Here is a 13,026-nt window from a genome sequence, read left to right as displayed (position 1 = left end):
CAGGGAGTGAGATCAGGTGAGTAAAGTGTGTGGGGTAAGAGAGGCATGCTGCATTTCTTTTTGCCAAAAACTGGCATGCTGAAATGGCTGCATGAGCAGGCGCATTGTTCTGGTGGCAAAACCAGTCCCGCGTCTGCCACAAATCAGGCCTGTTGTGCCACACAGTTACATTATCTTTTCAGAACCTCTAAATAGAAAGCTTGATTAACAGTCTGACCTGCTGAAATGGCTGCATGAGCAGGCGCATTGTTCTGGTGGCAAAACCAGCCCCGCGTCTGCCACAAATCAGGCCTGTTGTGCCACACAGTTACACAATATTTTAAGAACCTCTAGAGAGAAAGCTTGATTAACAGTCTAACCTGGTGGAATGAACTTCAAATGCACTATGAGTTGGCATTGTCATCTGTTCAGGAAGTTGATGGTCATCCAGAATGAGGTTTGTCATTAATCAACATTTCACCTTTTTTTTTTTTGCAACATGAAAGCCACTCATACCCTTGAGTTGTTCCCATAGTGCTGTCCTGGTAACCCGTGTCCATCATCACAACAGTTTCTGCATCAATTTTTCCTGAGCAGGAAACAAAATTTCACAGTCGCATGCTGTTCTTTCAATTGACCAGCACAAAAATGAGGTTCAGAGAAATTGCTTTCATGAAAAAACTTCTCTGTGAGCAGAGAGAACCTTCCAAGGAGACACCACTGGGTGCATTAATTCAGTGGCTGGATGCTTGCCGAGCAGGGAAAAATGCGTACTACAAATGTTCAGGCTCTGGAGCTTTCCCCCATTTGGTGTGTGTGGGGAGTACCCCCTTGAAGAAGCATCACTGTGTTTGCCTCTATTTGCAACACAACCTAACCCAAAATCCTGTTCACTAAAGGATAGCCTTTATTTAAATTTAACAATTTTTTCACATTTTTAAGCATATTCCCTTTTCATTTATTTTATTTTACTTTTGTTGTAAATTGTATAAAAGTTTACACCAAATAATTTTACATTCAATAATCTATACGTGTTAGATTCATTTAACACATTTCAATTCGTACAATGTAATACCATTTACTCCTGTGTTTTCTATTTCCCTTTCTCTTTTTTTTCTTAAAAGTTCCAAAATTTGTCCTCGGGCAAAAGCTGTCCTTTTGATATCAACTGATTGATTCTTCCAAAAATATTTGTAATGAATGCTGTTCAAGTTCTAAGATTCTTACAAATGAATTGTGAGAACACCTTAAGACAACATTTGAAATACTGGTTTTGACTAAGCGACAGAAGATGAGTTGTGGAGTGAACTGTGGGGTGACATCAAGAACCTCATACAAGAAGAAAGAAAAAGTCCTTGAAAAGGTAGAGGAGAAAGAAAAGATCAAGGTGGATGGACGTCATTATAGAGGCAGGTGACAGATGGTCAAATGATGAAGTAAAAGAGTTGAACAGAATATTTCAAAGAATAGCTCAAGAAGACATTGTACATATTACAATAAAATGTGCAAAGACTTAAAGTTAGGCAACTAAAAAGGAAGAACACATTCAGTATATCTTACATTAGAATAAATAAAGAAAACAATCAAGTCTCAAGTTTCAGTATTGAAAGATTGTAGGGGAAAATATTGAATGACTTAGGAAGGATCAAAAGAATATGGAAAAAATACACAGAGTCACTGTAACAAGTCAATATCCCACCATTTCAGGTATCAATAAGAACCAATTTTGCTGAAGGAATAAATCCAAATTTCACTGAAGATATTATCTAAAAATAACAAATCCATATTTGTATCCATTTCAAAGAAAGTGACCCAACAGAATGCTCAAACTGCAAAACAACAACATTGATATCACATGCAAGTAAAATGTTGCTGAATATCATCCAACAATGGTTGCAGTAGTGCGTTGACAGGGAGCTGCCAGAGGCTTAGGCCACCTTCAGAAGAGGATACTGTGCAAGGGATATCCCTGCTGATGTCAGACGGATCTTGGCTATTGATGCAATACCAATTGAACTGTTTCAACAGATTCAGGCTGCATCAAAGGAAGGTGAAAAGAATACAGACAGTCACTGTACCAAAAAGAACTAGTCGACAGTTAACAATTCCAGGAAGCAGCCTATGAGTAAGAACCAATAGCACTGTAGTCCAAATTGACTGAAGGAATTAGCCAAAAACAAGGCTACAGGAATTCATACAACACCAATTAAAATGTTTCCACAAGCCAATGAATCATTGGAAGCTAGTTACATATTTGTATCCATTTCAAAGAAAGTGACCCAACAGAATGGGTCTGTGGTAGTTACAGAATCTGATGTTTGTATTTGAAGAGTCTTGCTTATGGGGCTGTTGTGGACAGATTGACAAAAAAGGAACTCCGGCTTTTTGAAGTTTGAACTCTAGTGGTTTTTGTTAGAAGGTGGGTAAAAAACGGGAACCATGAAGAAACCTCCTCTTTAGGACTGAACATTAAAGTGAGCCTATTACAAACTGAAATGCTTGCTAGAGAACCACCTGGATCTACTTGTTGAGTGGACGTGGGAGAAACACAGCAATAAAGTGATGGGTTGCATCTAGCCACTGAGACCCATAGACTTGGTTGACAGGAACTAGAGGGGAAGAAGAGAGCCAGTTGACTGGTCTGAAGTTCATGACCTAGCACAAGGGCGCTAGGCTTGTTGAGAATTTGTCATGAGGGCATGGTCTAAAGGCAAGGCGACCATTGGACACCTAGGTGAGGCTGTGAGGCAGCCCACATTGAGTTGACCAGAACCCGACCAAATGAAGAGATTTTCTAGCCTCTGAACTGGTGCATATTGCTGCAGACTTTATGTATGACCTGTCATGATTTGACTTTGCTTATGGGTGTGGAATTCACAAGGTTCCAGCTGGAATGACAATTCTTCACATCAAAGAATATGATTATCTCCTTAGAGCCTAGGGTTGATATAAGTGAGCAGTATAGAAAACTGGATACCCAAAATGGGAAGGATAAAGGCATGAAGTGGCTGGCTTACAAACTTTCATAGGTGGAGGAATATATTCTTAGGAGTATAGGATTAAGGCGTAGGTGTTACTTAACTGCAACTGTAAAGCATAGGATTTGTTTTGCTTTGTTCACTGATAGAATGTTATATTTAAATGAGGGTGGCACATTTTTTAATTGTATGCATTTTAGTTTTATCCTATTAGGTATAGATAAGATTTTATTATTGTTTGTTTGAAAATTATATATGGCTAAAATGTTATGTGAAGGTGTCAAATTGACAGGGGGTGGTCTGTGGTAGTTACATAATCTGGTGTCAATTCGAGGAATAAGGGTGTAGGGGTGGAGTCTAGCCTGTCAATCAGGATATAGCCTATGACACCTCTGTGTGGCCATGGCCTTCTCCATAGAATTCTAGGCACTCTTGATTTTTCCTTCTTGGAGGCAAAAGATACTCTTGCTCTATGCTGACTCCCTGAGTGATGCTCTACTGACAAGACACATGGAACTACACTAGACCTCTGGAGCTGGAGAATCCATGTGCAGACCTCTGCCAGGGCTGAGATGCTTACAACGCCACTGCATCCACGAGACTTCCCAATCACGGGCCTGTGATCTTCCAGCATTCATGTCAATGCATGTGTTTCATGAGTTTGAATAGGACTTTATAGATTGGTATTAGACATATGGGCTAATATCGGATTTATTGACTTGATCTGGACTGAGCTGTGATGTTTTCTCAATATTCAATTGCTCTTGTATTGAAGCTCTTTCCTATACACATGTGAATGTCTATGAATTTGTTTCCTTAGTCTACCTGGACTAACACAAGCACTCACTCATCTCTGCCAGGAAATTAGGAAGATAGTTACCTGGTCGTCTGTTTAGAAGACTCCTATATTTGTATTCATTCCCCCAAAAAGGTGACCAGAATTCATAAACTATATGATAATATCATACATAAGTAATATTTTGCTGAAGATCATCCAATAATGGTTGCAGCAGTACATTAACAGAGAGCTACCAGAGTTTTAAGCAATATTCAGAAGAGGATGCCAAACAAGAGATATAGTTGCTGACGTCAAATGGATCTTGACAGAGAACAGAGAATACCGGGAAAATGCTGACTGATGTTTCATTGACTATGCAAAGGCTTTCAACTGTGTGGACCATAATGAACTATGGATATCATTGAAAAGGGTGGGAATTCCAGAATACTTCATTGTGTTAACGTGGAACATTGTACATAGATCAAGCGATAGTTGTGTAAACAGAACAAGAAAATAACGCATGGTTTAAAATCAAGGAAGTTGTGCAATAGAGTTGTGGTCCATCAATCTGTATGCTGAGCAAGTAAACAGAGAAACTGAATTATAGGAAGAAGAACGCAGTATAAGGATTGGAGAAATGCTAGTAAGAACCCGTGGTATGCTTGCTCAAAGTGAGAAGACCTTGAAGTCCTGGCTGATGAAGATCAAGAATTCAAGCCTTCAGTATACAGTAGATTACAACTCAATGTCAAGAAGACTGAAATCCTCACAAATGAACCAATAGTAGCTTATGATAAATGAATAAAGCATTGAAATTGTCAAGGATTTCATCTTGCTTGGATCCACAATCAGTGCTCACAAAAGAAGCAGTAAGAGATCAAGCAATGTACTATATTGGGTGTGGTAGGCCAGGTTGACTAGAGAAACAGATCCAGTGATACTCATATATGTGTAAGAGAGAGCTTCAAACATCCCATCCCAGCCAGTCCCCATCAAGTCCATAAGTCCAATACTACTCGATAAGCCTGATACTAGTCCATAAATTCCTCTTTGGACTCAGTCACAACCAATGATGACAAATGCAGGAAGATCATAGGCCAGTGGGTGAAGAGTCTTGTGGATTCAATGAGAGTGGAAGCATGTCAGCACTGGCACAGGTCTACTTGTGGCTCCTCCAGCAATCCAAGTGAGTCAACATCAAAAATTGAAGCAAAAAGAGAGGGAGGCCAGTCTCCAGAGAGCAATTTATCTCAACAGCCCTCCAGTCAAGCCGCAACCTGATTGACAAGCTAGCTAAACTCCGCCAACATGTTCCTACTAGGTGGGGCTTGTTGACACAAAAAAACCTAATTATCACATTGGGTAAATCTACTGCAGAATACTTCCTTAAATTTGTTGAAAGCCATGAATGTGACTTTGAGGACTGAGGTGCACATGATCCAAGCCATGGTATATTCATTTGTTTTGTATACATGCACTTTGGACATTGAATCAGGAGGACAAAAGAATCGATGTGTTGTATTATGGTGCTGACATCTCACATACACTGGATATGTCCCTACAAAAGGACATCAAGAGGCTCAAACATAGGAACAATCGTTCAGGACCCGGTCGTGCTTTGTTCTGTTGTACACAGGGTCACTGTGAGGAGGAACTGACTCGACTAGCACCTCATAAAAGCAAAAACAATATATTTTATCTTGCTATATTTTTATACTTGCATGAATTCTTTTCTTCTGAAATTTTTATTTCTCATTTTAAAATAATTGAATTTGTATGAGTTTTTCAATATATGCACCACTCCATGTTATATATGATTTAATATATTCCTATATTTTTGTATCAAATTTTTATTGAATATCATGGCTAATTTCTAAAGGAATATCATTTTAATTGGATTATTTTCCAACTACAAATGAAATTTAACATCTATAACCAGAAACAGCATTTACAGTGCAGGAATGTACATATTTCGGGCAAAATAAAAATATGTGTAGTTTTGTGGTTTAATGAAACTTCATTTACTGTCATTTAAATGAAAGCAGAAATAATGGCAATGTATGCAAAAGTAATGATTTGATGACTATGAGCAAGACAAAGCAATAGAATTGTGCTTCTTTTACAGACTGGGGGGACAATGAAACATTTAGCTACAATTTTCCCTTACAAACATGAAACAATATTCATTTAGAATAAACAACCTTCCAAATAACTGATGGGTGATGAAAACACATGAAGTTCGAGCAGAGGTAACCGCAAACTGAAAATTGCTGGGGTTATATATGTGTGATGCTCACCTTGTTGCCTTTTTTTTTTATGAGATACCACTTAACTGGACTCTTGTAGCATCAAAGAACTTTGTATTTTTATAAAAGGTCATGTTAGCAGAAAGATACCAACTGATTTTTGAATTTGTATTCTTAGGAGCTATCAAGTCCATTTTGCCCTATAGCCACCCTAAGCACAAAGAAGGGAACAGTGCCCTTCACTGGGCATCCTCATACTTGTCATGTTTGAGCTTCCTGTTGCAGCCACTGTGTCACTCACTCCTTGTCACTCAGTGTCTTTCTGTGAGATCTCAGGGGGAGGAAAATAGTAGTTATTGTGTTCCATTAGTTTATCAGATTACCTATCTTGATTCCCTCTGAAAAACATACTTATTAAAGCTCAGTCAGTGAATGTCTATGACCAGTAGAATACCCTTTAAATTTCCTGAATAATTTTCTGGTAGTTCAGTTATTTGCCTACTAAAGATTAGCTGTGTATTTTCTTGAAACATTTGTTTTACTTTTATGTTTATGATCACTATATAATTTAATTAAATCCCTAAATGTTAACATGAAAATAAGAGTTATTATTTTAATTAAAACTCATTTGAATACTTTACAAAGGCTTGATAAATATGACTCATCAAATAAAAATGAGTAGTTATGGAACACTAGACAATAACAAATTAATTAGATAATGTAAAAAGTTATGCACATTTTTCATTCAATTTTTAAAATTCTGGTTAAATTAAAAAATAGTTTCATAAGGACAATATCATACATTTAAAGTATAGAAAATAATATGGTACACTTCTGTTTATCCAAATTCAATAATAAGAAAACCATGAAAAAAATAAGGAAACCATGAATTATTTCCTTTCCACTATACATCTACTAACTTTTCTACTCTCCTCCTTGAACTATTTTGAAACATACATCATAGCATCAGTAAATATTTCAAGATGCACCTCAAAATATCATAGATAATTCAGAACCTTAACTCCAAAAGCTGAACCCTGCCAGAAAAGCAATATCTTAATATTAATATGTTAATATTCTTACTTGAAATAACCCTATCCTTTGTTCAAGATTTCCAAATTATCTCATTTATTTTCAGTTTTTGTAAAATCAAGATCCTATTGAAACAAGGTCTATGTACTGAAATTGTTGATACGTTGTTTAAAGTTTTATTAATCTTTGCCCTATTGGGTTTCTGGATGATAAGCTTTATGGGAGTTGACTGACACATCATTTCCCAATGAAACGGTTGGTGAAGTCTAACTGCAGACCTATAAATTAACAATTGAGCACTGAACAAACTGTGGCAGTTACACAATCTGTCAACTTGAAGAAGGGGTGGAGTCTAGTCTGTCAATCAGGTCGCAACTTGATGGCCTAATTGGGAGGCACAAAGGAGAAAAATTGCTCACTGGAGCCTGGTACACTCTCTGTGCTTTGTGGAGACCCATGCCAGCGTTGAGATGCTTGCACTGCTGTTGGAGCCACGAGATTTTTCACCCACTAGCCTGTGATCTTCCATCGCATGTGCTGCATGAGTCTGAAGAGGAATTTATAGACATGTCTGACATATGAGCTAATATCGGACTTACGGACTTGATCTGGACTGGGCTTGGATGTTTTCTCAATATGCAATCGTTCTCTTATATAAAGCTCTTTATTATACAAATATGAGTGTCCTTGAATTTGTTTCTCTAGTCTACCCGGACTAATGCACCAATGTACCACTGAGACTCTTTCCATGAGAAGAGTGCGTTGTTAGGAACTCTTTATGATAGGGTAGAACTAGTCCATGAGTTTTCAAGCTTGTAAACTTTGATGGGGGTGGTCTCCTCTTTCTCCAGTGGAGCTACAGGTGGGTTTGAACTGTAATGAGGACTTCTTTAAATGAAGATAACCGACATCCACTACCATCACATCAATTCTGACCCAGCGAAACTATGTAGGGTTTCTGAGGCAGTATGTATACCTTTATGGGAGCAGAAATCTCATTTTTATCCTGCAGAGAAGCTGGCTTTGCTTGAACTGCTGACCTTGTAGTTAGCAACCCAGTATTTACCTAACAGCACCATTAGAGCTTTTTTTTTCAAATTATAACACAATAAAACTTTCAATAACCAGGTTCCATTTCCTTCCTTCCTCCCTTTTAACCATCATATTCCTCCTTTACTCCATCCTGTCCAGCCTACAACACAAGGTTCAAATTTATCAATTATTACATTTCTAATATCTATGAGTCAGAAGCGGCTCGATGGCAGTGAGTTTGATTTTATATCTTGAACATTAAAAAATAATAAGTTTTACCTAAAGAGAAATGGCATACACCAACTAATATCATTTTTCTGATAAACATTTCCAAGGTAATTTTTTTACAAGGACATTATATATAATCCTCCCCAGTGAGTTTTGAATTCCATGAGATCTGTAGTTAGCCATCAGAGTTCATTTAGATGGCTTTTCTTTCACCCTTCAAACTTCAAAGTCATTTTTATGAGGGGAAAAGGAATAGAAAGCAATCATTCAAATTCCATAAATAGGAACATATTCTTCTCACATTCTTTTCCAAGAAATTGTGATATTCTGAGGCTAAAAATAAAAAATATATAAGAACAAAATGTATGCTTTGTTTTCAGTACTGTGAAGATTTCCTAGAGATTGATTTCTGACTCTACTTCTATAACTTCCATGTCATTTGGAATGTATCTTACTGATCTTTTTTTTTCTTTAAACCATTATCTGGAATGACAGCCTTTCCAGAAGTGAAGATCCAGAGTACCAGCTGTGGCCAGTAATGCATAGAGGCAAATTTTTCTTGGCATTTTAGTTTTTTCTTCATGAATTGAATACATCAAATCAGAATTGCCTTTTCTCTTCTTTACAAATCTGTAGTAATGGTTAACTAAATTTAACTGATTTCAGGTAAATCCGGGAGTAAATTTTTTGGTTCTGTTTTCATTTTTTAGTCCTGGAAAGGTACATTGACTCCTCACTATTAATAAGACACTGTTTTTTTCTCCTAAGTATGGAAGAAAAGGGGTTATGACCTAACTATATTGAATGAAGAATAAAAAGCTATAGACTCTCAATAGCAATGTTTTAAACTTTAATGCAAAAGTAAAAAGCTATAAAACACTGAGGTGATATATATATTTGTAAAATTATTTTGGGTTTAGAATTATTTATCCAAATAAACTCTTAAATACAGACATTTTTAGACATATGAAATGACTTTACATTATGGTAGTTACATAATTTCATGTCAATCTGAAGATATATAAAAGTGTAGGGGTTTTATTCAATCTGTCAATCAGTCACAGCCTGATGGTGACTCCTTGTGGCCATGGCCTTCTCCAAAGGAGGGCCCTGGGAATCTCTCTTTCTCCCTGCCTTCACCTTCCTGCTGCCTGACCCTGGTTGCTGCCAGAGCTACCACCATTGGATCCACGAGACTTTGTACCCACCGGCCTGTGATCGTCCTGCATTCTGCATCATTGTATGTGGCAGCATGAGTCTGAAGACTTATGGGTGAGTATTGATCTTATATGCTTAAGGTGGACTGGGCTAAGCTTTATATATATATAATTACTTCTTGATATAAAGCTTTTGCTTACACATATATGAGTATCACTGGATTTATTTCTCTAGTCAACCTGGCCTACCATCATTAGCATAACAAATCATTTTAATATGCCCAGAAAAGTCCCTGTTTTACCAGCTTTCCTAGTCTAATAATTATTATCAGTTCCTCCTTTCGCTGCCAGAAATGTTGTAATGTAAGTGAAAAAATGATACATCATTCTACTTTACATGTATTTTCTCTTTCCTGTGAAAGCATCGCAGTGTTTCAATGAGAGAAGGAATGAGAGTAAGCAAGAGAGAGGCATGTTCATCACTAGAAGCAAATGAAATTTCCAAAATATTAGATAGAGAAGTCTCAAAAAAGTGTGCTGGATTTAGAGGGTTAGTTATTGTTTCTGATTAGTGGGGGAAAACAAAAAAAGGTGATCCAGGAAAATTACAGCCCAAGGAATATCTGAAACATTCTACTATTGAGAGATGTAATACAAGTTGTTTTATAGCTTTATTAGAAGGTTTAAAGCATAGCAATAGGCTGAAAGAAAAATAAATAAATGAAAAACATATACTACAAGAATTCACAGAGCAGGATAAGGAAGAAGATGGAAGAGAAAATGAATCTCTCTCCTTCTCCCACCTTCTTTTCCCTTATCTCTGCTCTCCCAGCCTTCTTCCCCCATTCCATCCTCTTCCTTGTTCTTAATGATTGATGTCTACTTTAAGTCCACCATGGTCTTACTATGTGTGGTTTTAGTCTTTTATATTTTTGAAAATTTCCTTCATTGTTCAGCCTGTGAACAAATACGCATTTGGGGGAAAAGTGTATTCTACAGTCCAGGGACACTGTGTTCTTTATACAGCAATTGATGTCGTTTTGGAATGTTGTACAGCTGCTCAATGATCTTGAAATGAGCAAGGTTGAAGTATTTGATATTTACTAATCATTGTGAATATTCCCAGAACGATCAGGGATTTTATTTTTATTTTTTGTTTTGCCAAAAAAAAAAATATTCCATGAGGCTTAGACAAACACAAAATTTGAATTATTACTTATATTTTGTAATTGAAACTTAATTAGAATGAACTTTTCCGGTGTGTTTATACTAATGTTTTTAAGCCAAGTTTTACTTTGTTTTGTGTTAGTGTAGTATATTCATATAGTGGTTCAATATTATGATGTGTTTGTTTTTCTGACAGATTTATTTCTGCTCATTTTCTCCAAACACCTCCATATCTTTATATTTCAGGTTTTGAAAAATTAATGTATTACTTTAATTTAATAAAATTAATTTAATTTTTTAAATTAAAGGATTACTTTAATTTAATAAAATAACCTTTACTTTTCAAGTTCATTAATAAATAATATGCACATTATTATCCTTGAGTTTGTATACTTTCCTTGCATTGCCTTTTTACTTTTTGCTCTTGTTCTATAGCTATTTCTTTTTTTTTTTCCATGTACCAGTGACTGGGCTATGGAGGCTGCTGAAAAGGAACAGCCCCCACGCGTACATCACCGTATCGCTCTGGCCCATGGCCATCGACTGGAAAGCTGTACTTGAACAACAGCATCCAGCAACCATTTCTTATTGTTCTAACAGTGACCTTCTAGTATATGCCAGCTAAACACTTTCATTAATTATTGTGTTGTTACTTTAGAGATGACAACAAAAATAATTCATTTTTAAATTTTAACTATAAATTATTTAATTGCCTCTTTCAAGAAAATTTAAAGTACTCTGTTAATTTTGTTTATATTTATATACTTTTTAATTTATATGCTGTTATTTCTACAGTTTCTAATTTTATTTATTTTTCTCTCTGTATTCTGTGTAGTATCTCTAAATTTCCATCTGCATTTTATTTTGTCCTTTAACATTGAATGCATTATTTATAAAAATTCTAGTGACTTTTTATAGTATTTATGATTTATTTTTAAACTTTATAATGTGCTTTCATATCAATCAGCATCTCTTGTAGCTCCCATTAATCTTTTTTTCCCCACTACCCAGGTGTAATAGCACTCAATTGATGAGCCAATCTATCGAGTTGAAAGATGATCTCCTAGAGTTCTTTTAGTTAAAAGTATAGTGGGTATTTCAGGGCAATAGTATTGGAGTTCTTCAGGTCTTTGTTTGTCCAGCAATAATAGGTTTTCTTTTTTATTTTAAAATTCTGTGTTCTCTGCTACAATTTTGCCCCAATGATTATCTGCTATGACTTCCAATGAGAACGTTCATAGGGATAGCGATGCACTACCTGGCTCTTCTGGTCTTTGGACAGGATTTAGGCTGTGGTTCCTATTAGCAATTGTTCCTATAGACTGTTTTTTTTTTTCTTTGAGTCTTTGGCTTCCTTCGATTTTGCTCCAGACAAGTAGATATAATAAGCCGTGCCTTAGAGGGCCAATTGTAATATTTTAAGACTTTATAAGTTATTTATCCAACAAGGATGCAAAATATACACTTCATTAACAGTTCTGTGCTTATTGACTGAGATGCCCCATTGGACAATAGTCTAAAACCATCAAATTCAATAAACCAATCCTCTGATGTGTTTTACTATGTCTTAGAGATACTATGTGTTTATCCCCCTATGTGTTTTTATGTGTTTGAATATATGTGCAACACTCACAAGCACACTTATAGCCACAGACACACATATATGCTCATTTATGTATACACATCTACCTTCAAACACACACATATTTATCTATGTAAATATTCACCTACTTTTAGTTGGTACAGCTGTTGTTTTAAAATTGTATAAATTTACCAATACTGTGCCTTTAATAACAAACAAACAAACAAAAAAGTCATTATAAATTGGCTGAACATTTATAGAGTCCATCACTTTTCCCTGAAACAATTCATGCACATCTTTCCATCTCAATTTTATTCTTCACACTATACCATCACCTGTCCCTCTTATTCTTTACCTTTCCTGTTTTCCAGTCATTCGTCTGTACTAACCTTTCTCAGGTGAGTCTTGAGGCTCAAAATCATAGTCTCAGAAGACACCAATTCAATTGGCTAACACAGTGCACAGTCTACTGTGGTGAGCAAGGACTGGTGTCTTAAAACTAGGACGAGCCATCTAATGACTAGAAAGTGCAACTAATGACTTCTTCTCTTATGGAGCAAAGAAGAATGAAGACAATTGAAACGAGATAAAAACAATTAGTCCAGTGGACTAAGGAACCAAGTGAGCATCAGCCTCCATGACCCTGAGACCAGAAGAACCAAATTGTGCCCAGTTACTAATACCAATTGCTCTCAAATGAATCACCTCAGAATCATAAAAATGGTTACCACAATTACTGATCTCTTACAGATGGTAGAATTCCCAAGACTATGTTCCTTAGCCACCACTTTGCTATGGTCCTTAGCCCTCACTAATATCCCAAACTGAATGTATCCCCTTTCCCAAT

The 13,026-nt window shown here is 36.2% G+C and overlaps 1 non-coding gene across 1 annotated transcript; it reads right to left on the bottom strand.

The window, feature by feature from the left end:
* Positions 1-11,050: 11,050 nt before the first annotated feature.
* Positions 11,051-11,182, bottom strand: LOC115868188. The gene has a single exon (XR_004045472.1). It is a non-coding gene; the product is annotated as a small nucleolar RNA SNORA84 (small nucleolar RNA).
* Positions 11,183-13,026: the final 1,844 nt, after the last annotated feature.

Source organism: Echinops telfairi, unplaced genomic scaffold (genome assembly GCF_000313985.2).
Source record: "Echinops telfairi isolate 266 unplaced genomic scaffold, ASM31398v2 ScPeMD7_7;HRSCAF=31, whole genome shotgun sequence".
In the NCBI taxonomy this organism is placed as follows: Eukaryota; Metazoa; Chordata; class Mammalia; order Afrosoricida; family Tenrecidae; genus Echinops; species Echinops telfairi.
Note: the sequence above shows the minus strand (reverse complement) of the source record. Positions and strands in the feature narration are given on the sequence as shown.